The sequence below is a fragment of the Chiloscyllium plagiosum genome, unplaced genomic scaffold (genome assembly GCF_037043375.1).
Source record: "Chiloscyllium plagiosum isolate Xiang-an unplaced genomic scaffold, Cpla_swu_hap1 HiC_scaffold_13, whole genome shotgun sequence".
Classification (NCBI taxonomy): Eukaryota; Metazoa; Chordata; class Chondrichthyes; order Orectolobiformes; family Hemiscylliidae; genus Chiloscyllium; species Chiloscyllium plagiosum.
The window spans coordinates 69697451-69719996 of NW_028270151.1; the positions used below are offsets into that span (position 1 = coordinate 69697451).

The 22546-nt window shown below is 41.9% G+C and overlaps 1 protein-coding gene across 6 annotated transcripts in view; it reads right to left on the reverse strand.

The window, feature by feature from the left end:
• Positions 1–22546, reverse strand: part of LOC122555809 (beta-galactoside alpha-2,6-sialyltransferase 1-like) — a 147826-nt gene that overhangs the window by 75290 nt on the left and 49990 nt on the right. The window contains exon 1 of one of the 6 annotated variants that reach the window (XM_043701970.2): positions 19251–19407. The exons of 3 other annotated variants lie outside the window; for them this stretch is intronic. The gene's annotated coding sequence lies outside the window, so the exon portion shown is untranslated. Of the gene's footprint in view, positions 1–14468; positions 14491–19250; positions 19408–22546 lie in introns of those variants that run through there. 2 more of the 6 variants (XM_087993727.1, XM_087993728.1) reach the window with 2 other exon arrangements.

Below are 22546 nucleotides of genomic sequence, written 5' to 3' on the forward strand. Positions count from 1 at the left end.
GTTCTGTCCTGGTGGCGGTTGGAGGGGCGGGGCTCAAGGGCGGAGGAGCAGGAAGTGGAAGAGATGCGGTGGAGGGCATCGTCGACCACGTCGGGGGGGAAATCGCGGTCCTTGAAGAAGGAGGCCATCTGGTTCTCTTGGTACAAGCATATTCAGAAAGGAATAGATAACAAGTAATAAAAAGAATGGGGTAAAATAAGCTGGAAATGTCATTAACTTGAATATATTTTAAAAGCAACAAACTATTCCTGATGGTGAAATAGCCTGATTGATATGTTTTCACTGTCACCCTGTGCAAACTGAACAGTGAGCCCAGCTCAACTTTCAAGGTGACACAAATCTGGAGTAGAAAATCAGAGACTCTGCCCAAATTTCCTGGAATGCGGAAATCAACAGAAAGGAAAATTACTCCAGGCAACTAACTCAGCTCAGCCCATGAGTACTTTTGCTGAAATCCCAGAAAGAAAAATAGGAATAAAAGTTAGCAATGATGCATATTGTTCTGAACCATTTTGTAGACCTGATAATGGTACTTTAGTATGCCCAGTATGTTCATTTCTGAGTCTTACTGATTCCCTACTGTTCTCTGTGGGATTGAGAGAGGGGACCGCAGGGTCCCTTTGCAAATTAAAAGAACATGCTAATCTGTTTCACAGTAAACTACTGCTGTTTTTGAACCAGTAAAGACAGCATCTCTAGAACTGCAATTAGCAAATATTTACAAAATCTTTTAGATTAGATTAGATTACTTTACAGTGTGGAAACAGGCCCTTCGGCCCAACAAGTACACACCGACCCGCCGAAGTGCACCCACCCAGACCCATTCCCCTACATTTACCCCTGCACCTAACACTACAGGCAATTTAGCGTGGCCAATTCACCTAATCTGCACATTTTTGGAGTGTGGGAGGAAACCGGAGCACCCGGAGGAAACCCACGCAGACACGGGGAGAACGTGCAAACTCCACACAGTCAGTTGCCTGAGGCGGGAATTGAACCCGGGTCTCTGGCGCTGTGAGACAGCAGTGCTAACCACTGTGCCACCGTGCCGCCCATAACTAGGAGTATTTGCAATATATTCATAACCCACACAAATTTCCCTCAATTTCCCTCTGCATTTTTTTCTTGTTAATGTAACATTTCACACATAGACTAACAAAATACTTTCCAAATTGGCGCACTGAAAGTGAAATACTTCATTCCATACCTGGCATACTTCAGAAGACTGCATTTGGCTTCATGCATGATTCCTGTCATTGAACCTGTTCAATTCTCCAGATGGTCTAAGTCTAATGGAATCTCTATAATTACATCCTCAGACACTGTTATGCCATGGGACGACCAACTAACTAATTAGAAACAGGAGACAAAATAGCTTGCAGAAGGTTCCTTTTATAATATGTGATACCCATAAATCACCAGCTCCACAGAGGGGTTGATTATAAGGGGGAGGGAAGGAGTCCAGAGAGGAAATGACCGGGAAAATTACAGATGTAAGTAAAATCAATTGGTAATGGCAAATTTCCTTTACAGCACTAAAAGTTTTTTGTTTCTATCTTACAGCACAGGATGGAAGCTTAATCAAAGTGAGACCTGCTCTTAAAACTGCTGCAGAAAACTCGAGTGAATGGAACCTAAATCTGCATGCAGACAAAGCATGCCAGTGTTTACACAACACTGTTGACTTGCAAATGTAAAAGCTCAAGGACAACCTTGAGGATGTTTGCTCTGCTGCACAAAAAGATGTGAAATTAGATGCAAACAGAAAATGCGCAGACACAGACCATCTCTGTTCAATGCAATAATCACATTACAGCTTTTTTCCACTTCAATTCTTCAGGATAATAACTCACCGTCAGCTAATTATATGTTAACTGATGACCTGTTTTTATATTTTCAACTTCTAAATTTCACCAAGAAAAACATATGTTGTAAAGCATGCAAATTCTGGAATTATTAATTTCATGTTACAACATCTCCACAGTATTACAGACGAAAATGCACACATAGTTTTAACTCAATGTTGTTATTCCAAATGTCTTTCTGGCACATTCAGAAGAATGCCATTAATGTAATATATGCTACAATGCATCTCTCAGTTCACACTGCCTATTGCAATCATGCTAAATCGTGAGTATCTCATCAATAATCCCATGATCACTTAAGAAAATGGCCTTAGAAATACTGGATGCATTGTTTAGACTCTGGAAGAGATCCTACACATTGGAGGGTAGGTAATGTAACTCTGCTATTTAAAAAGGGAATTATAGATCAGCAAGTCTGACATTGATAGTGGCAAAAACACAAGAGTCCATGATCAAGTATTTTTAAAGCGGAACATCTAAAAAAAAAGAGATAGAATCAGACACAATCAGTGTAAATTTACAAATTCATGTGTGACAAATCTGTTACTGTCTCGAACAAACCCCCTGCAAATATATCAAGGAGATAGCATGCACCATAACTTTTTCTTCTTTAAAAGCAGGTGTATGGTGCTGTTTTCTAAATGTATTTTGATTGGTTACACTATTTAGCTTTAAGCAAAACACACTTTATTCTTACTCTACAGTTAAAATACAAACAAAAGAAAAAAAGAACATGGGCAGCACGGTGGCTCAGTGGTTAGCACTGCTGCCTCACAGCGCCAGGAACCCAGGTTCAATTCCCACCTCGGGCGACTGTCTGTGTGGAGTTTGCACATTCTCCCCGTGTCTGTGTGGGTTTCCTCTGAGTGCTCTGGTTTCCTCCCACAGTCCAAAGATGTGCAGGTTAGATGAATTGGACGTGCTAAATTGCCCGTAGTGTTAGATGTATTAGTCAGGGGTGAATGTAGGGGAATGGGTCTGGGTGGGTTACTCTTTGGAGAGTCGGTGTGGACTTGTTGGGCTGAAGGGCCTGTATCCACACTGTAGGGAATTTAATCTAATCTAATCCACTTTAACTCGATTGGCAAATTTAACAGAATAGTAGATTATTATGTTTGGATTAAGTGCTTCAAGGTGTTAGTACTGACTCACATCATCTCCAGCCTATCAAATTGCCTTGATCCTTAGCAACTCACCTAGTGGCACAACAGGTCCACAGCAGATACCATCGACCAAGCTCTACACTCATCCCTAGAACATGTGGATAAGAAGGATACCTATGTCAGGCTCCTACTTGCTGACCACAATTCTGCCTTCAACACCATAATTCCAAACAAACTCATCTCTAAACTCCGAAGACCTAGGTCTCAGATCTCGCGCCCCCCCTCCGTAACTGAATCCTCGACTTCCTGACTCATAGACTGCAATCAGTAAGAATTGGCGTAACACCTCCTCCACCATTATCCGCTGTACCAGTGCCCCACAAAGCTGCATACTCAGACCCAACTGTACCTATTATACACTCACGACTGTGTTGCTAAACTCTGCTCCAACTCCATTTACAAGTTTGCTGATGACATCGCTGTTGTGGGTTGGATCTCAAACTATGACGAGACAGTACAGGAAAGAGATTGAGTGCTTAATGGCATGGAGTACAGACAACAATCTCTCCATCAACATTAGCAAAAGAAAGGAGTTGGTCATTGACTTCAGGAAGCGAAGTGGAGGGTGCACCCCTGTCTGCATCAATGGTGCTGTGGAGAGATGGTACAGAGTGTCAAGTTCCTGGGAATGATGATCAACAACAATCTGTCCTGGTCCACCCACATTGAAGCGACAGTCAACCAAGCACAACAGCATCTCTACTTCCTCAGGAGGCTAAAGAAATTCAGCACATTCACAAGAACTCTGACCAACTTTTACAGATGCATCATTGAAAGCATCCTATCTGGATGCATCACAGCATGGCATGGCAACTGCTCTGTCCAAGACCACAAGAAAATACAGAGAGTGACTCCACCATTTCAGGCTGCTTCTATTGTTTTAACTTTAGAAGAAAGCCCCAAGGTCTCACAAGCTGTTTACTTTATTCACTTGGAATAGGCTGGTCTATGCCTCTGTGTCAACCTCTCTTCATTAAAAAGGACCAAATACACCTCTTAAATTCATAATATTGTCACAAATCTACTGGAATCTTTCAAAGATGCAAATAGAAGTGACCAGGGGAAGCCCGTGGATGTGGTTTATTTGGACTTTCAAAAGGATTTCAACATCCAAGATTTCCATCCATTTCTAGTTGGCAAATAATGACTACTGGGATACTGCAGGGACAATTGGAATTGATACTAGGACCCAGCTATTCACAATATATGATTTAGATGAGTGAACTAAACGTAATATCTCAAAATTTGCACGTGACATAAAGCTGGGTTAACTGTGAGGAAAATGCAGAGATGTTTCAGATGATTTGGATAGGCTGAGTGAGCGAGCAAATAAATGGCAGATTTAATATTATGAGGATAAATGTGAAGTTATTCAGTTTGGTAGCAAAAGTCAAAAGGCAGATTACTTCGCTAGTTGGAAATTGAGAGAGGGGAATGTTTAATGAGATCTGGGTGCCTTCATGTACGAGTTGCTGGAAATAACTGTGCAGGTGCAGCAGGTAGAAAAGAAGGTAAATTCTAAGTTGGCCTTCACTGTAGCAGGATTCCAAAACAAGAACAAGGATGTTTGCTGCAATTATTCAGGGCATTGATGTGGCTACATCTAGAATACTATGTGCGATTTTGGTTTCTTTGTCTGAGGAAGGAATGCTCTGAGGAATGAATGCTGGAATGCAGCGAAGGCTTACCAAGTTGATTCCTGGGGTGGCAGGACTGACATGTGAGGAGAGATTGAGTCCATTACAATTGTAGTCTCTGGAGTTTGGAAGAAGGAGGGTGGGGATTTCACAGAAGCCTATAAAATTCTGACCGGACTCAACAAGTTAGTTGCAGGAAGCATGTTCCTCAAGACGGGGAGTCCAGAACCAGTCATCATTTAAGGATAAGGGGTAAACCTTTTGGGATTGAGGTGAGGAGAATATTCTTCACCCAGAGGGTGGTGAGCCTTAAATTCACTAACACAGACATACATTAAGGCCAAAACATTATGCTTTTGCAAGAAGGAGCTAGATATAGCTAAAGGGATCAAGTTATATGTGGGCAAGGTGGGATTTGTATATCAAGCTTGATGCATCAGCCATGATCATATTAAATGGTGGACCAGGCTCGAAGGGTCAAAAGGCCTACTCCTGCTTCTATCTTCTTTGTTATAATAACAACTGCTTTATGAGCTCACAGATGCTGGTTAAAAGTTGCAAAGATTCTGATATACGACCCTTTCATCTGCAGGAAAAAAGGAACTTGCCCAGACATTGTACCCTTCCTAATAAACTAAAGCAGAGTTGACTTGGCTCTTCTGAATTGAGCAAAAACTTGGGGCAACTGATGCCTGGTGCATTTGTAATGTTAAAATATTAAATGGGACTATCTCTCTCAACATTAATGTAATATTAAAGGATCAAACTGCACTGTCTTCGGGTGGGGACGAAAGCCATGAAAGAGTGTGGATGACTATCTAATGTTATTTACACTTTATTTAGACATTATTCCCCTGCTATTGTCAAGTTAAACAATCAATTCAATCTCTTCCATTCAGCAAAGCTTTCTGGCCAGAGGTATGTCTTGGGGAAGCACTGAGCCAGGAAATCGTCTGCATAACGATTCCTCAGGATTAGGGCATTAGCATTTACACTACCTCCAAGCATGATCTCATCCTGCCATCGTAGCTGGGGGTCATGTGACTGTGAGTAATTGGGGATTGTCTTGAGTGGCATGTGACTGTGGGGGGAGTGGCCAAAGTATCTGTAAGCATTGCAACTGACCTGTATAAAGAGGATGTGTTTTCTTTGTTGAGTCTCTCACTTTGACTCAACCTCAGGAGAAAAGAACCTAACATATTCTCAACAGGAATATCTTGATCAATTATTGCCAACTAATCAACGCCCCTTTTCTCACACAGTATCAACTGTTATTCACTTCAAAATTTGGTTCAGTCACATCTGTCCTGATGAATACAAGATGAAAAGGTTCAAAAGCATTTCTTTCTTTTTCAGAAATTGTGGAGATTATTTGATAACTTGGCTACTGGTTACGTGAGTTCTACAGTACACCTATGGTTAACCAGAGATATTGTGGAATTTTAAACAATTAAAGGTTAGAGTATGAGTGACATTGTTGTCATTTCACCCAAAACAGCAACAGAGGTGATATAAAGAACCCAAGTCAGGTGGGGATTCTGCCCAGCACTGCTGCAAGTGCCAAAGTGTGGATCAAAAACAAAAATTGCTGGAAAAGCTCAAATGGCTGACAGCAACTGCAGAGAGAAACCAGAGTTAATGTTTTGGGTCCAGTGATCCTTCCTCAGAACGCCACCCAACCCAAAACATTACTCCTCATTTCTCTCCACACATTCTACCAGACCTGCTGAGCGTTTCCAGCAATTGCTGTTTTTGTTTGTGATTTACAGCATTTGCAGTTTGTTTGGTTTTTCTACAGATTGTGGAGGTTGGGTATGGACAGAAACGGGTGAGAATGAATACATCCATCACAGTTAGCCAGTTGGGTTAATCATTAAATGTTAATTGGACATGACAATGAGCAATCAAAGACAAATGGAAAAGTACTGGCTAAATGCAAAAACAGCTTGTTTTGGCTGGAAAAACTGTACTGACCTTGGAGGTAATGGTTGCAGGTGGGAGCTTGGGAATGATTATTTTATGCAGTTAAGATGGAGCTACCTGGAGATGTTTTTCAATTTGTTCTCTACACAATGGATTGTTTGTAAAAGTACTGAAAGTATAGCAAAATGGTGATACAGCACATTGCCAGAACAGTAAATCAGAAACCTTATACCAGTCCTTGGATTCTTAGCATTGGCCTGGGATTCATGAGAGCTGGGCCATGAATTCTGCGACAGAGCTCCAATTGTCAGCCATTGCCAAAGGCTGGGGCAGTTTCCCCTGGAGCGTTGGAGGCTGAGGGGTGACCTTGTAGAGGTTTACAAAATAATGAGGGGCATGGATAGGATAAATAGACAAAGTCTCTTCCCTGGGGTGGGGAGTCCAGACCTAGAGGGTATAGGTTTAAGGTGAGAGGGGATAGATATAAAAGGGACCGAAGGGGAAACTTTTTCACGCAGAGTGTGGTGCGTATATAGAATGAGCTGCCAGAGGAAGTGGTGGAGGCTGGTTCAATTGCAACATTTAAAAGGCATCTGGATGGGTATATGAATAGGAAGGGTTTGGAGGGATATGGGCCAAGTGCTGGCAGGTGGGACTAGATTGGGCAGGGATATCTGGTCGGCATGGACGGGTTGGACCGAAGGGTCTGTTTCCGTGCTGTATATCTCTATGACTCTAAGATGGCTTTTTAATATATTTTTAGAATGTTTATTCTATCATTCAACGATAAGAAATACCATCAGCAGTGGAACATTTTAGCTTCCTATTTATCATATATTCTCAAAGGTTTCCATTCTTACAATATTGTGTTTCAAAGGAAATCATGGTGAAGAAATCTTTTCTCATGGTCAATACCATTCCTCTTCCCAAACCATTCCCAATCTCATGCACAGGTTCATAGATAATATTTAGCTATTCACTACAGACATAACGTAATTGGTCAACACATGCTCAAGTACATAATTCCTTAATTTCCTGTCTTCCAGCAGCAGCTACTCAGCAGAAATGTGTGCACCTGTGCTCAGTTGGGATCACTCTGCTCCTGACCTCATTACAATCTTGGTCCAAACATAAATAAAAGAACTGATTCCTATTGCTGGCTTGAAATGTTCATCAAGAGTCAAGAATGTGCTGCTGGAAAAGCACAGGTCAGGCAGCATCTGAGGAGCAGGAAAATCAACGTTTTAGACAAAAGCCCTTCATCATGCCTGATGAAGGGCTTTTGCCTGAAACATTGATTTTCCTGCTCCTCACATGCTGCCTGACCTGCTGTGCTTCTCCAGAACCACACTCTCGACTCTCATCTCCAAAATCTATAGTCCTCACTTTCGCCTGAAAATGTTCATCAAGGCTACATCTGACCGAGTATTATCAAGCAGTAAAGCTTAAGTCAATGAGAGTGACAGAGAAAGTCGCAGATACAGTCAGGTAGGAACTCCAGGTAAGGTAGGAAAGGGAGGCAGATAGTGCAGGAGTCTCCTGTGGCTAACCCCATCTCAAACCTAACCCCATCTCAAACAAGTAGGCCGTTTTGGAAAGGGTGTGATGGACTCTCAGGGGAATATGGCACAATCAGCCAAGTTTCCGGTATCAAGAATGGCTCTAATGTAATGAGGGGTACGTCAGGTTCCAAGGGATGATTGTGATAGTGGACTCTGTAGTCAGGAGCACAGACAGACATGTCTGCGGTCGGCAGCAAGAAATTAGAATCGTGTGTTGCCTCCGTGGTGCCAGGATCAAGGATATCTCGGAGAGGGTGCAAAGTGTTCTCAAATGGGAGAGGGGCCAGCAGGAGGTCATTGTACACATTGGAACTAATGACATAGGAAGGGAAAAGGATAAGATTCTGAAGGGAGAATATAGAGAGTTAGGCAGGATGATAAAAAAGACATCCTTGACAGTAGTAATATCTGGATTACTCCTGGTGCTACGACGTAGTGAGGGTAAGAATAGGAGGATAGAGGCTGTTGAATGCAGGACTGCGGAGCTGGTACAGGGAGAAGGGTTCATATTTCTGGATTATTGGAATCTCTTCTGGGGTAAAAGTGACGTGTACAAAAAGGACAGATTGCATCTGAATTGGAAGGGGACTAATATACTGGCAGGGAGATTTGCTCAAGCTGCTCAGGAGGATTTAAACGAGTAAGGTGGGAAGTGGTGGGACCCAGGGAGATAGTGAGGAAAGAGATCAGTCTGAGACTGGTACAATTGAGAAAAGGAACAAGTCGAAAAGTCAGGGGAGGCAGGAACAAAGCAGAGAACGAGGTAGACTGATATAGCTCAGGGATGGACAGGGCTGGCAGCTTAATGTTCCAGGATGAGATTGCTATAGGAAGAACAGAAAGGGGGTCAAGAGAGGAGGGAGAGTGGCAGTTTTGATAAGGGATAGCATTACAGTTGTACTGAGGGAGGAAATACATCCAAGGAATTATTTGGGTGGAACTGAGAAATAAGAAAGGGATGATCACCTTATTGGGATTATATTATAGACCCCCTAATAGTCAGAGGGAAATTGAAAACAAATTTGTAAGTAGACTTCAGTTATTTTTAAGAATAATAGGATGGTTATGGTGGGGGGATTTTAACTTTCCAAACATAGACTGGGACTGCCATAGTGTTAAGGGTTTAGTTGGAGAGGAATTTGTTAAGTGTGTACAAGAAAAGTTTCTGATTCAGTATGTGGATGGACCTGCGAGAGATGGTGCAAAACTTTATCCAGTCTGGAAAATAAGGCAGGGCAGGTGACTGAGATGTCAGTGGGGAAGCACTTTTGGGCCAGCGACCATAATTCTATTCGTTTTAAATTAGTGATAGAAAAGGATAGACCGGATTTAAAATTTGATGTTCTAAACTGGAGGAAGGCTAATTTTGATAGTTTTAGGCAAGAACTTTCTAACGTTGCTTGGGGGGCGGAGGTTCGCAGGTAAAGGGACGGCTGGAAAATAGGAAACCTAACAAGCGTCCAGAGACAGTATATTCCTGTTAGGGTGAAGGGCAAGGCTGGTAGGTATAGAGAATGCTGGATGACTAAAGAAATTGAGGGTTTGGTTAATACGTCAGGTATAGACAACAGAGATTGAGTGAATCCTTAGAAGAGCATAAATGCAGTAGGAGCATACTTAAGAGGGAAATCAGGAGGGCAAAAAGGGGGACATGAGATAGCTTTGGCAAATAGGGTAAAGGAGAATCCAAAGGGATTTTATAAATACATTAAGGACAAAAGAGTAACTAAGGAGAGAACAGGGCCTCTCAAACATCAACAAGGCAGTCTATGTGTGGAACTGCAGGAGATGGGGGAGATACTAAATGAGTATTCTGCATGAGTTTACTGTGGAGAAGGAATGTGGGAAATAGATGGTGACATCTTGAAAAATGCCCATATTATAGAGGAAGAGTGATGGAAGTCTCAAAACACTGAAAGGTGAAGAAGTAACAAAGAGGGTTGATGAGGGCAGAGCAGTGGACGTTATCTATATGGACTTCAGTGAGGCGTTCAACAAGGTTCCTCATGGTAGACTGATTAGCAAGGTTAGATCTCATGGTATACAGAGAGAACTAGCCATTTGGATACAGAACTGGCTCCAAGGTAGAAGATAGAGGGTGGTGGTGGAGGGTGCTTTTCAGACTGGAGGCCTGTGACCAGTGGAGTACCACAAGGATCGGTACTGGGTCCACTGATTTTTGTCATTTCTGTAAATGATGTGGATGTGAACACAGGAGGTATACTTCATAAGTTTGCAGATGACACCAAAATTGGAGGTATAATGGACAGTGAAGAAGGCTACTTGATCAGATGGGCCAATGAGCTGAGGAGTGGCAGCTGGAGTTTAATTTTGAGAAATGTAAGGTGCTGCATTTTGGAAAGGCAAATCAGAGCAGGACTTATACACTTAATGGAAGGTCCTGGGGAGTGTTGCTGAACAAAGAAACCTTGGAGTGTAGGTTCATAGTTCCTTCAAAGTAGAGTCTCAGGTAGATAGGGTAGTGAAGAAGGCATTTGGTATGCTTTCCTTTATTGGTCAGAGCATTGAGTATAGGAGTTGGGAGGTCATGTTGCAGCTGTACAGGACATTGGTTAGGCCACTTTTGGAATATTGTGTGCAATTCTGGTCTCTCCTCTATAAGAAGGATTTTGTGAAACTTGAAAGGGTTCAGACAAGATCTACAAGGATGTTGCCAATGTTAGAGGATTTGATCTACACAGAAAGGCTGAATAGTCTGCGGCTGATGGGTGACTTTATAGAGGTTAATATAATCATGAGGGACAGGGATAGGGTAAATAGACAAGGTCTTTTCCCTGGGGTGGGGAGGTCCAGAACTAGAGGGAATTGGTTTAAGATGATAGGGGAAAAATTTAAAGGGGACCTAAGGGACATCTTTTTCACGCAGAGGGTAGTGCATGCCCATATGGGCATCATCCTGCTTCAGTTAGTGAGTGGTAAGTAATATTTGTTCAACACAGTGTCAGGTATTGCTCAGCTCCAACAAGTGGAAATCTCACCATCTAACCTTAACACTGAATGGCAATACCATCACTGTTTTTACCAGTAACCACATCCTTCAGATTACCACTAGCCAGACTTTTAACTGGGCCAACCATTGAAACAGAGTGGTTACAGCAGCAGGTTACAGGCTGATTTTGATTTGATTTGATTTATTGTAGTCATGTGTACCTACATACAGTTAAAAGCTTTGTTTGCGAGCAGTACAGGCAGATCATAGCAAACACCTTATGCTTAGACAGGGTGAGGCATACAAGTGAAAATTGCTTTTTTATTGTTCATAAGACACAGGTGTCATTTGCAAGGCTAATATTAATTTTCTGTCTCTGATTTCCATTGAGAGGTGGTGACACTGCACAGGAGGTGCGTGAAGCAAGATCAACATTATTTAAAGTTAGATTCCATCATCAGTCTAATAACAACAGGGAAGAAACTGTTCTTAAACCTGCCGGTGCGTGTTCAAGTTTCTGTATCTTCTGCCTGATGGAAGAATTTGTAAGAGAGCATTAGCAGGGTGGGAGGGGTCTTTGATGATGTTGGCAGCCTTTCTGCAGCAGCAAGAAGTGTAAATGGAGTCCACAGATGGGAGGTTGGCTTCGTGATGGTCTGGGCTGTGCACACAACTTTCTGTAGTTTCTTGTGGTCCTTGGCAGAACAGTTGCTGTACCAGGCCATTATGCACCCAGACTGTATGCTTTCCAGAGTGCATCTGTAAAAGCTTACAGACATGCTGAATTTCCTGAGCTACCTGAGGAAAAAGAGGTGTTGTGGTGCCTTCATGACTGTAACATCTAAATAGGAAGTCCAGGACAGGTTGTCAGTTATCGTCACTCCTTGGAACTTGACGCTCTCCATCCTCTCAACCTCCGTCCTGTTGATATAGATGGGTGCATGTTTTCCTCTTTTCTTTTGTTCTTTTGTTTCGCCAACATTGAGAGAGAAATTGTTAACATTGCAACATGACACCAAGCCCTCTATCTTCTTTCTGTATTCTGACTCATCGGTGTTTGATAGGCTGGAGATTCTGTAGTGAGAAATTCACTTGCTGATTTCTCAAAGCCTGTGCACTATTAAAAGGTATACGTCAGGAGTGTGATGGAATATTCTCCACTTGCCTGACTGAATGCAACTCCAACAATGCTCAAGAAGCTCAACATCATCCAGGGCAAAGTATGTATTTGACTGACCCCTTATCAACCACTTTAAAACATTCATTTCTTCTAACAGGGGCACACAGTGGTAGCAGAATGCACTATCCATAGGATGTACTGTGGAACTTGTGAAGGTTTGTTCGAAAGCACCTTCCAAACCCAGAATGACAATGGAGTGGGGACATGGATTACATGCAAGTTCCCCTCTCAATCACATACCATTCTGCCTTCAAATCATATCAGTTCCTTCGCTATGAATGGACGAAAACCTGAAACTCCCTCCCTAACACCACCATGGATGGCACCTATGTCAAGCATTGCAGCAATTCAAGAAGGCAACTCATCACCACCTCTCAATGGAAATCAGAGACAGAAAATTAATATTAGCCTTGCAAATGACACCTGTGTCTTATGAACAATAAAAAAGCAATTTTCACATATGATCAGATCTTGGATTAATTCTTAGACTATAGAGTATTCTTAATAAAGAGTAACATATCAGGAAAGTGCAAGCAAATGTGTTTGCTATGCAGCATACAAGCTATCTAGTCACAAAATAGGGGCAAGGCAGTTTCAGTTAGGCTCCCAGAAACAGTTTCATAAATTGACACACATAATACACTAATAGCATGAAAACTGAAAATCTGGAGTAAAAGCAAAACGTATGCCAAAAGCTAATGGTTAGTTGGCATTTGAATGAAAAGACGAGGCTATTGTATTGAAGAGAGCTTAATATGAGAACTAAACCTGATGTTCTGGCATCAACCATTTTATGTCTTACTACTGAATTGTTTCTGCAGCACTATCAGGTTTTTACTGTGAACATAACCTCAAAAGACCCCTGCAGTCTACATATAGAAGAGACTTTATAACATCAATATGAGATGTATTTGAACACAAAGTTCAAATTTACCAATTGATGCCTACTCACATGTTCAAATCTTCCAAAACAGTAGCCTTGAATTAAGCATGGGTCATTCATTTTTTAAGACACCTGTACCAGTTGTTTTTTTTTAAGGCAGTTCTTTTAAGGACAGTTATATTTATCAATCATTCTAATGTTGAAGGTCACTGAACAAACTAAAAGCTAGCTTAGTTGCATGAGTTTTGCATTCACTCACTGAGGCAACATTTGCTCTGCTAGAATTTGCTGCCCATCCCTAATTTCCCTTGAAAGATAATGGCAGTCCACTTGGTACTGGTACATCTACATTGCTGTTAAGGAGGGAGTTCCAGGATTTTGATGCAGTGACAGTGAAGGAACAGTGATATAATTCTAAGTCAAAATGACTGCAGCTTGGAGAGCACATGCACTTGATGGTGTTCCCATGTATCAGCTGCCCATGTCCTTCTAGGTAGACAATGTTCTTGCATTCCATTTTGTAATGCAGCATCATAAAATAATTCAAAAACAGATAGGGGCCTCTGAGGTCATTCAGCCCATCCAAACTCCCTTCAAGAACAACGGAGCTGATCCCACTGCCGAGGAGCCCTGCAAATCTTCTCAATCTGCCTTCACCACCTTTCAGGCAAAACGACCAAGAGCATAACCACCTTCTGTGTAACATGCTTGCCTTTTTCTTCTTTGGTCAATCACTTTCAGTCTATGTCTGTATTCTTTAATTTCTGACTCTCTGCCAATGGGAAGAGTTTCTACCTGCCCAGTTTTTAATCAACATGGCAATGACAGACACAGAAATTTCTACCTTTACTTATTTCTATCTGTAAAATAGCTACCGATTTAGAATTGAGACTATTCCTGATTTAGTTAGTTTTAAATTAGAAGACAGGAATTAACTACCTACAGACTAGCTGTATCCTATCTCCTACTTTTCCAAGTACACTTTTTTATGAGTAACAAATGGAAACAACATTATAATTTTCAGTCTTTGTCAAACAGGTGAATGTGAAATACTGTTACTTTCTTTCCTACACCTTCCTGGTTTAGTAAGATTACAGTCTTAAAGTAAAACATTTAAGGATGACATTAAAAGGTACGAAAAAGTTACATTAGTAATTTTACTGATCGATAGTGAAAAAGGCATTTGTTAACCTCTATTTGCAGTTGAAACCTCATTTTTAATGTTAGAAATTTCAAATACACCATTAACCTATAATATTCATCAATTCCCTTATTAACAATTCAATAATCTCCATAAATTAATACCTTTTTCATGTCAGTACTCACACATACTCTTCATATATAGTACTTTACAATTTTTGAGAAGATTTGTAGCTCAGGTTGAGGTTCTGGTTTTAAGTTTGTTCACTGAGTTGGAAGGTTTGTTTTCAGACGTTTCGTCGCCATACGATGTAACATCATCAATAAGCCTCTGGTGAAGTGCTGTTGTGTCCTGCTTTCTATTTAGGTATCTTGGTTTCTAAAGGCGGATGATATCATTTCCAGTTCTTTTTCTCACAGGCTGGTAAATGGGGTCCAAATTGATGTGTTTGTTGATGGAGTTCCAGTTAGAATGCCAGGCCTCTAGGAATTCTCATGCATGTTTCTGTTTAGCTTATCCTAGGATGGATGTGTTGTCCCAGTCAAAGTGGTGTCCTTCTTCGTCTGCAATACTAGTGAGAGTGGTTCATGTCTTTTGGTGGCTAGTTGGTGTTTGTGTATCCTGGTGGCTAGTTTTCTGCCTGTTTGTCTGATATAGTGTTTGTTACAGTCCTTGCATGATATTTTGTAAATGACATTCAATTTGCTGGTTGTTTGTATTGATTCCTTTAGATTGATTAGTCACTGGTTAAGTGTGTGGAGGTTTGTGGGCTACCATGATGGCAAGGGGTCTGAGTAGTCTGGAAGTTACCTCAGAGATGTTTTTGTGTAAGGTAATGTGGCTAGAGTTTCTGGGCACATTGTGTCTGTTTGTTTGGGTTTGTTGGTGAGAAATGGGTGGACTGTGTTTATTGGGTTCCTGTTCTTCTTGAATACGCTGTATAGGTATTTTTCTTCTGCTGTTCAGAGTTCCTGGGTGCTGCAGTGTTGTGGCTCATTGAAATAAAGTCCTCATGCAGCTCCATTTGTGGATGTTGGGATGATTGCTTCTGTAGTTAAGTATTTGGTCTGTGTGTGTTGTTTTCCATAGGCGCTGGTTTGAAGTTCTCCATTAACTGTTTGTTCTACTGTGACATCTAGGAATGGGAGTCTGTTGTTATTCTCCCCCTCTTTTAAGAATTTTAGGCCTATCAGGGTATTGTTGATGGTGTTGTAGGTTCCCTCTAATTTGTTCCGTTTTGTGATGACAAAGGTGTCATCCACATAGCGGACCCAACGTTTGGGTTGGATAGTTGGGAGGCTGCTTACTCCGGTCTCTGCATTACTGCTTCTGCTAGGAACCATGATATTGGTGATCACATTGGTGTTCCATTAATTTGTTTGTCGGTCTTCTTATTGAATGCAAAGTGGGTAGTGAGGCACAGGTCTACTAGCTTGAGGGTGTTGTCTTTGCTGATGAAGTTGGTCCTGTCTGGTGTTTGTGTCCTTGATTCTTCTAGTAGTGTAGTCAGTGTTTCTTTGGCCAGGTCAATGTTAATTGATGTGAGCAGAGCTGTAAGGTCAAAGGAGACCATTATTTTATCCTCTTCTAAAATTGTGTCTTTGATGGTGTTCAGGAATTCTTGGGTGGAGTGAATGGAGTGGCATGAATTTTCTCCTTGGTATTTTAGTTACCAGTGGAATCCCTTGGCTAGTCTGTATTTCAGTACTTCACACTTACGTACATTACACTGCTGTATCACACCCACATCCTCCAATTTGAACACAGCCAGCTATTAAATCATGACAGAATCACCCAAATGTATCATTTGAACCTCACTGATAAATCTCCCTCTCTGGTGCAAAATGAGGTGCTGAATGACCAGAGGTAGCAAAAGGGATTGTAAGGGACAGACACACCCTCATGGTCAAGGTGATATTGGTATTCATTATTGATTCTGTGGTCAATGAATCATAACCAATAATCATGGCAAGTGGTCAATGAAATCATCGAAGGTATTGATTCATATCCACTAACTCTCTTTTTCTCATCCCACTTCCCATTCATGCCGCAATCACCTCTCAATTTGTAAGCTGTAGATTTTGTAAGCATGCACCTCTTACCAAATCTCTCACATTACACCACAATGTCTTTTAACTTTTTAATAGCCAAGAGGTGCAACTTGATCAGGCAGTGGAGGAACAGGAAGAGAGGAATGATAAAAAGATGCAATCACTTGACTGCCTTTGCAGCTACCAGCACAAATACTGATGTGACTTATATCTTAAAGTACAGTGTAGAGACATGATCTGCACATAGTTAGACACGAGATACAAGTGGCCTGCAGTCAAAGAAATGGTCAAGAATAACATACGTGATGGTCAGTGACAGATCAAATATAAGATACATGGTACTGCTGAAGACTGAAGAATTTGGGGTGCTGTTGCCTCTCTTGCTCCTCCTTATTCTCCTGTTTTTCAGCTGCTCAACCAACAGGTCATGTTAAGGGCCATGTCCTTACGTTGATGGTGACGTAGGGCATCTTGCAGTAGACCATCAGCTATCTTGTGCTGTGTGCTGCAGGATTCCTCCAAGGCAGATCAAGTAGTGGAACTGCTGTTTAGGCAGACCCATTGGCTTCTAGATCATATTTCCCATAGAAGCAAGGCATTCACATGGCAAGCTTCCCATGGGTAAGTGTTTACAAACCACAGCATTGGCCAGCTTCTGATTTATGTTGGTGGTTCAATTGCATCTGGTACAGCAAACTGCTAAAATCTGAAGACATTATGTCTGTTGCCAAGGTAACAATGCATCAGCTTCCATTATGTGCTGCATATGATCACACATCGACTGATCAGTGAAGGAACAGTTTATCTTTTGATTCCCTACATGGCAGAATTAGCATCTAGTGCCCATTCAACAGTGTGAGTGTAATCAATGAAGCCCTGCACAATGAGCAAACTCTGGTGTTGGGTACACTTGGAAAGGGGAAATGAAATGTAATTAGCTCTCTTTCAATACAAAGCTTCAGTAATGTCTGTAACACAACAATCAACAGTGATCTGCGAGATATTGTTAATATCTCCAACTCCAGCCAGGAAGGAGCCAGACACGTAAATGTTCACAGTTATTGTCACCCTCATAATAACTAGCAATACTGTCCTTTCCCAAAGCTAAGTTTGTAGTCATTGCTGCAGTTGTAGTTGTAGCAGATGGCAAATTTCAGTAAGAACAGTCATCGATTTAAAGCCTGGAATCAGATCCTTTGGTCTAACTCATCCTTCAATGTTAGAAATGTACCCACTTCCACCACTTCCTCTGACAGTTCATTTCACACACGCACCACCCTCTGCATGGCAAAAGTTGTCCCTCGGGTCATTTTTAAATCCCCTCTCATCTTCAACCTACACCTTTTCGTTTTGGACTCCCCTACCCTGGGAAAAAGATCTTGGCTATTCACCTTATCCATGTCCCTTATGTTTACCGACACACAGGTACATCTCACACATTATCCCTTGTTAAGATTCAGGTAGGAGAGTTGAGAACTCTGAAAACTCTCCTTCATCACTCTGGTATAGTCTGCACAGCCTCTGTTCATTCCCTACGTTATCCTGTAACCTGTAGGGGAAGACTTAATACTGCACCTTATCTGGGACTAACGTTAACAATCACACAACACCAGGTTATAGTCCAACTGGCACTGTCTACCACACCACTGTCTGGAGACCACAGCAAATTAAAATAACTTACGGAAGCATCAAGTGCTTCTACATTCATTTCAAACTGAAACAGCTCTGGGGCAGGGGTTGCATAGTGTATGTTCAGGTGTTTGCTGAAGTGACAGCTTTGGCTGGGGTGAAGCCCCAAAATGACAATACTGCATGGCAAATCCCTGATGATCTACCACCCTCAATTTTCCAGCAGAAACATTGGTCTCTGAGCATCAACAAACCTGCTTTCATACCCATTCCTTTTAACATAGTATACACGTAAACATGCTCACATAAATAAAGTGTTAACGTCACATTCCTCGGAAGTGTACCCATAAGGTTTTAAGAAGATTTGGGTTTTTTTAATGTAGACTCAGGCAGGATGAATACCTTATGCAGGGCTACGCCCGCTCTCATTCTAGTAACAAACTTTATTTCAGCTTACTGCACTTCTATAACGACTAGTACTTGAGAATAAAGTAGAAAAGGTAGATAAATGAGTGATTTGATTTTTATTCAAAGCTCGGAAGCGCCTATATGTAGGACTGTATAATTATTATCCCATTGAGATACAAGATTCAGACTGTTTACCATGGTATAATGATTATGATTATCTTCTTGCTATAGCTAACGGGTTTGCGCTGGTAGTTTGTGGTGCTTTGCAGCTAAACCGGGAAAAGCCAATGATATCTGGATGAGCTCAGTCAGCATGCGTGGGTAATGGATCAGTGCAGTAGTTAGCAACGGAACTAAGATGCAAGCAGTCGAGGTCAATTTGTTCCTGGAAACCAGATTTTCGGCCATTTCACGTTCTTTTTTTAAATCGCATTAGGTTGATTCTCAGTGTACATTTTCTTTCTCTTAAGGGAACAGAACATAGATTGAATGCTTCCCTTTTAAAAATGGCACTCGGGAAGGTCCTGCGCAGCAACTGAACAAAGAAAACGCCGGTTAGTCCCAGAGGAAACAAAATAAAGACAAAAATGAGAAATTAAGCAAACGATGAGGCCTGGTTTTTATTTGTGGGTATGTATGCAAAGTTACAAAGCACAACTGATCAGATGAGCTATTTTAATACATTGGTGCAATCTGAATGGGTATAATATGCCGCTTTCTTTTTTAAAAAAAATACGCAGAATTTATGACCTTAATCCAGACAGTTTTCATTCACATCGTTCACAGTCTGGACACCTGGGCAATCGAACAGTGTGAAACCAGACAGATTCAGAAGCAAAAACACTGACAAGCACTTACTTGAGAAACTGCTTCTCCATGTATCTCTGAAGATTGCTTCTAAAGTATTGTATACTCACTATCATTCTGCAAGTGACAATACAAATGCAGAATTAGTGTTTAAACTCAAAAGATCGGAACTTCCCAAGGCCAGACCGTAACCAGTTCCACCGCTCGCTTTGGGGAAGATTTAACGTCAGACCAGAGCAACAAAGAGGAGGAGAATGCGGGGGAGGGGGGTGGGGGTGAGGGAGGAACAGGGGGAAGAGACTCTGCGTTTCTCGTCCAGCTATTCTTTGAAAAGAATGAAGTGGGTGGGAAGGCAAAATTTGGTGGAACAGTTGCATTAAAGGTCGATCAACAGAGGGAACATTTTTGATCTAATGTTACTTTCACAAGTTTAAGTCACCAGCTTTTGTTTTAAGTAAAGGGAACATGGGACTTTCATTTCGCTCCGGTTATTGCTTTTCAGATTAGCCCTCAATTGTGTGCGTTTGGAACACACATTTAGCTTTTTTTCCCCCTCCTCTTCTGAAGGCACATGCAACTCCTATAATTCAGCCAAGTGAACAAAGTAGCTAGCTACCTGACAAATAAACTTATTGCATTATAGCCTGTAGGGATGCTAAAAAAGAAATTCAGAAAACGTGAGCCTTTCCCATTGTAGCAGGTTATTTTAGGTCACCTTGCCAAAATGTGACACTAATGTTTCTTCAGTGTTTGTGATTTCACATTTGGCAAAACCCTCTGTCAAAGACCTGAGCTCCCACTCAAAACTCTCAACAAAACTACTAAAGATCTGCAGACGCTGGAAATCTGACATAAAAACATAGCAGCAACATTTGTTCTGAAGAAAGGTCGCTGGACCCAAAATGTTACCCACCCACAGATACTACCGCCAGGGCTAGTGAATTTCTCCAGCAATTTCTGTTTTATTGTCCCATTTAAACTTCCTGTTTCAAAACGTTAGTCTCGCATTCAGTCTTTATTGCCAGTTTCTGACATTTTGTTGTTCACAGCTGGAAAAGAGAGCAAAACGTTTGGAAATACATTGCTTCTGCAATCAGAAATCACCTCATCCCCAATCTTAACATAAGTCTTCAAAGTTGATGGGAAAGTAATAGACAGAAGCTCATTAGTATCTTAATCATCGTTGTTAAAACATATATTTAAAATATCATCTTTATAATTCTGTGGATTGGTGGTCAATTGTGATTATTACGCACAATCTGGGCAATCCCTATGGGAGGAATATCAGGACATTAGAAAGGGTGCCTTGAAGATGTATCAAAATGATACCAGGGATAATAACAATGCTGCAGAGCAAGTACAGAAACCAAGATTAGGTCCTTAGAATACAGAAGGTTAAGAGGAAATGCATATTAAATTAAAACTCAGACAGCAGGTGAAGGAAAACTGCTTCTGTGGCAGGACATTAACCGAGGAAAGACAGTTCAGGTGACTGATAAAAGACCTGAAAGTGAGTATTGGGAAGTCTTTAAAAACTAGCAGAGAATAACTAACAAAGCAGTAAGGGTAGAATGTGAAATATGAGAGTGGGTGAGCTAGTAATATAAAAGAAGACTGCAAGAGTACTTTATACGATATATAACAGGCAAGAGTGGACATTGGATTGCTGGAAAATTCAGCTGGAGAAGTAGTAATAGGGAACAAAGAACTAGCAGAGGAGCTGAATAGTTACTTTGCTTCATGATGGAAGATACCAGCAACACACCAGAAATTCAAGAGTGTTGGTGGGGGAGCGAGGTAAGACTAGTGGCCATCGGTAAGGAAAAGATGCTTGAGAAGGTGGAAAGTCTAAAGGCAGATCAATCACCCAGACCAGTTGGACTATACCCCAGCATTCTGAAGGAGACAGCTGAGGAGATTGTGGAGGCATTGGTGGTGACCATTCAGCAATTACTGGAGTCAGGGAGCATCCAAGAGTACTGGGAAATAGTTAATGTAACCCTTCCGTTTAAGAAGGGAGGGAGGCAGAAAACTGGAATTCCAGACGTGAGTTGAGAATGACTGCTTTTCATATCATTTGACTGAGTGTGGCTTCAAGGATCTCTAACAAAACTGGAAAAGGGGAAAACTCTCTACTAGTTGGAGTCATACCTGGCACAAAGAAATCACCTCAGCTCCAGGATACTGCTGGTGTTCCTGCGTGGAGTGCCGTTGGTCTAACCATTTTCAGCAGCTTCATCAATAATCTTCCCTCCACCATAAGGTCAGAAGTGGGGACATTCGCTCATGATTGCACAATGTTCAGAACCATCTACAACTCCTCAGGTACTGAAGAAGACCATTTCAAATGCAGCAAGACCTGGGCAATATCCAGGTTTGGGATGACAAGTGGCAACTAACATTTGCTCCATACAAATGCCAGTGACCATACAAACCAGAGGCAATCTAACCATCAATCCTTGACATTCAATGGCATCGCCATCACTGAATCCCACACTATCAACATCCTGGAGGGCTAACATTGAGCACAAACTCAAATGGATTAATCATGTAAGTACTGTATCAACAGAAGCAGGTCAGAGGCTAGGAATCTTGCAGCGAGTAACTCACCTCCGGACTCCCCAAAGCCTGTCCATTATCTACAAGATTTTCGCTTCCCTGGTCCCCAACGCCTTATCTTCACCATGGACATCCAGTCCCTGTACATCTCCATCCCCTATCACGAAGGACTTAAACCACTTGCTTCTTCCTTTCCTGCCATACCAACCAGTACCCTTCCACTGACACCCTCCTTCGACTGACTGAACTGGTCCTCACCCTGAACAACTTCTCTTTCCAATCCTCCCACTTCCTCCAAACCAAAGGAGTAGCCATGGGCACCTGCATGGGCCCCAGCTATGCCTGCCTCTTCATAGGATATGTGGAACAGTCCATCTTCCGCAGCTACACTGGCACCACTCCCCACCTTTTCCTCCGCTACATCAATGACTGTATCGGCGCTGCCTCATGCTCCCACGAGGAGGTTGAACAATTCATCCACTTTACCAACACCTTCCACCCTGACCTCAAATTCACCTGGACCGTCTCAGACTCCTCCCTCCCCTTCCTAGACCTTTCTATTTCTATCTCGGGTGACCGAATCAACACGGACATTTACTCTCAACCGACTGACTCCCACAGCTACCTAGACTACAGCTCCTCCCACCCTGCCCCCTGTAAAAACGCCATCCCATATTCCCAATTCCTTCATCTCCGCCGCATCTGCTCCCAGGAGGACCAGTTCCAAAACCGTACAACCCAGATGGCCTCCTTCTTCAAGGACCGCCATTTCCCGCCAGATGTAGTCG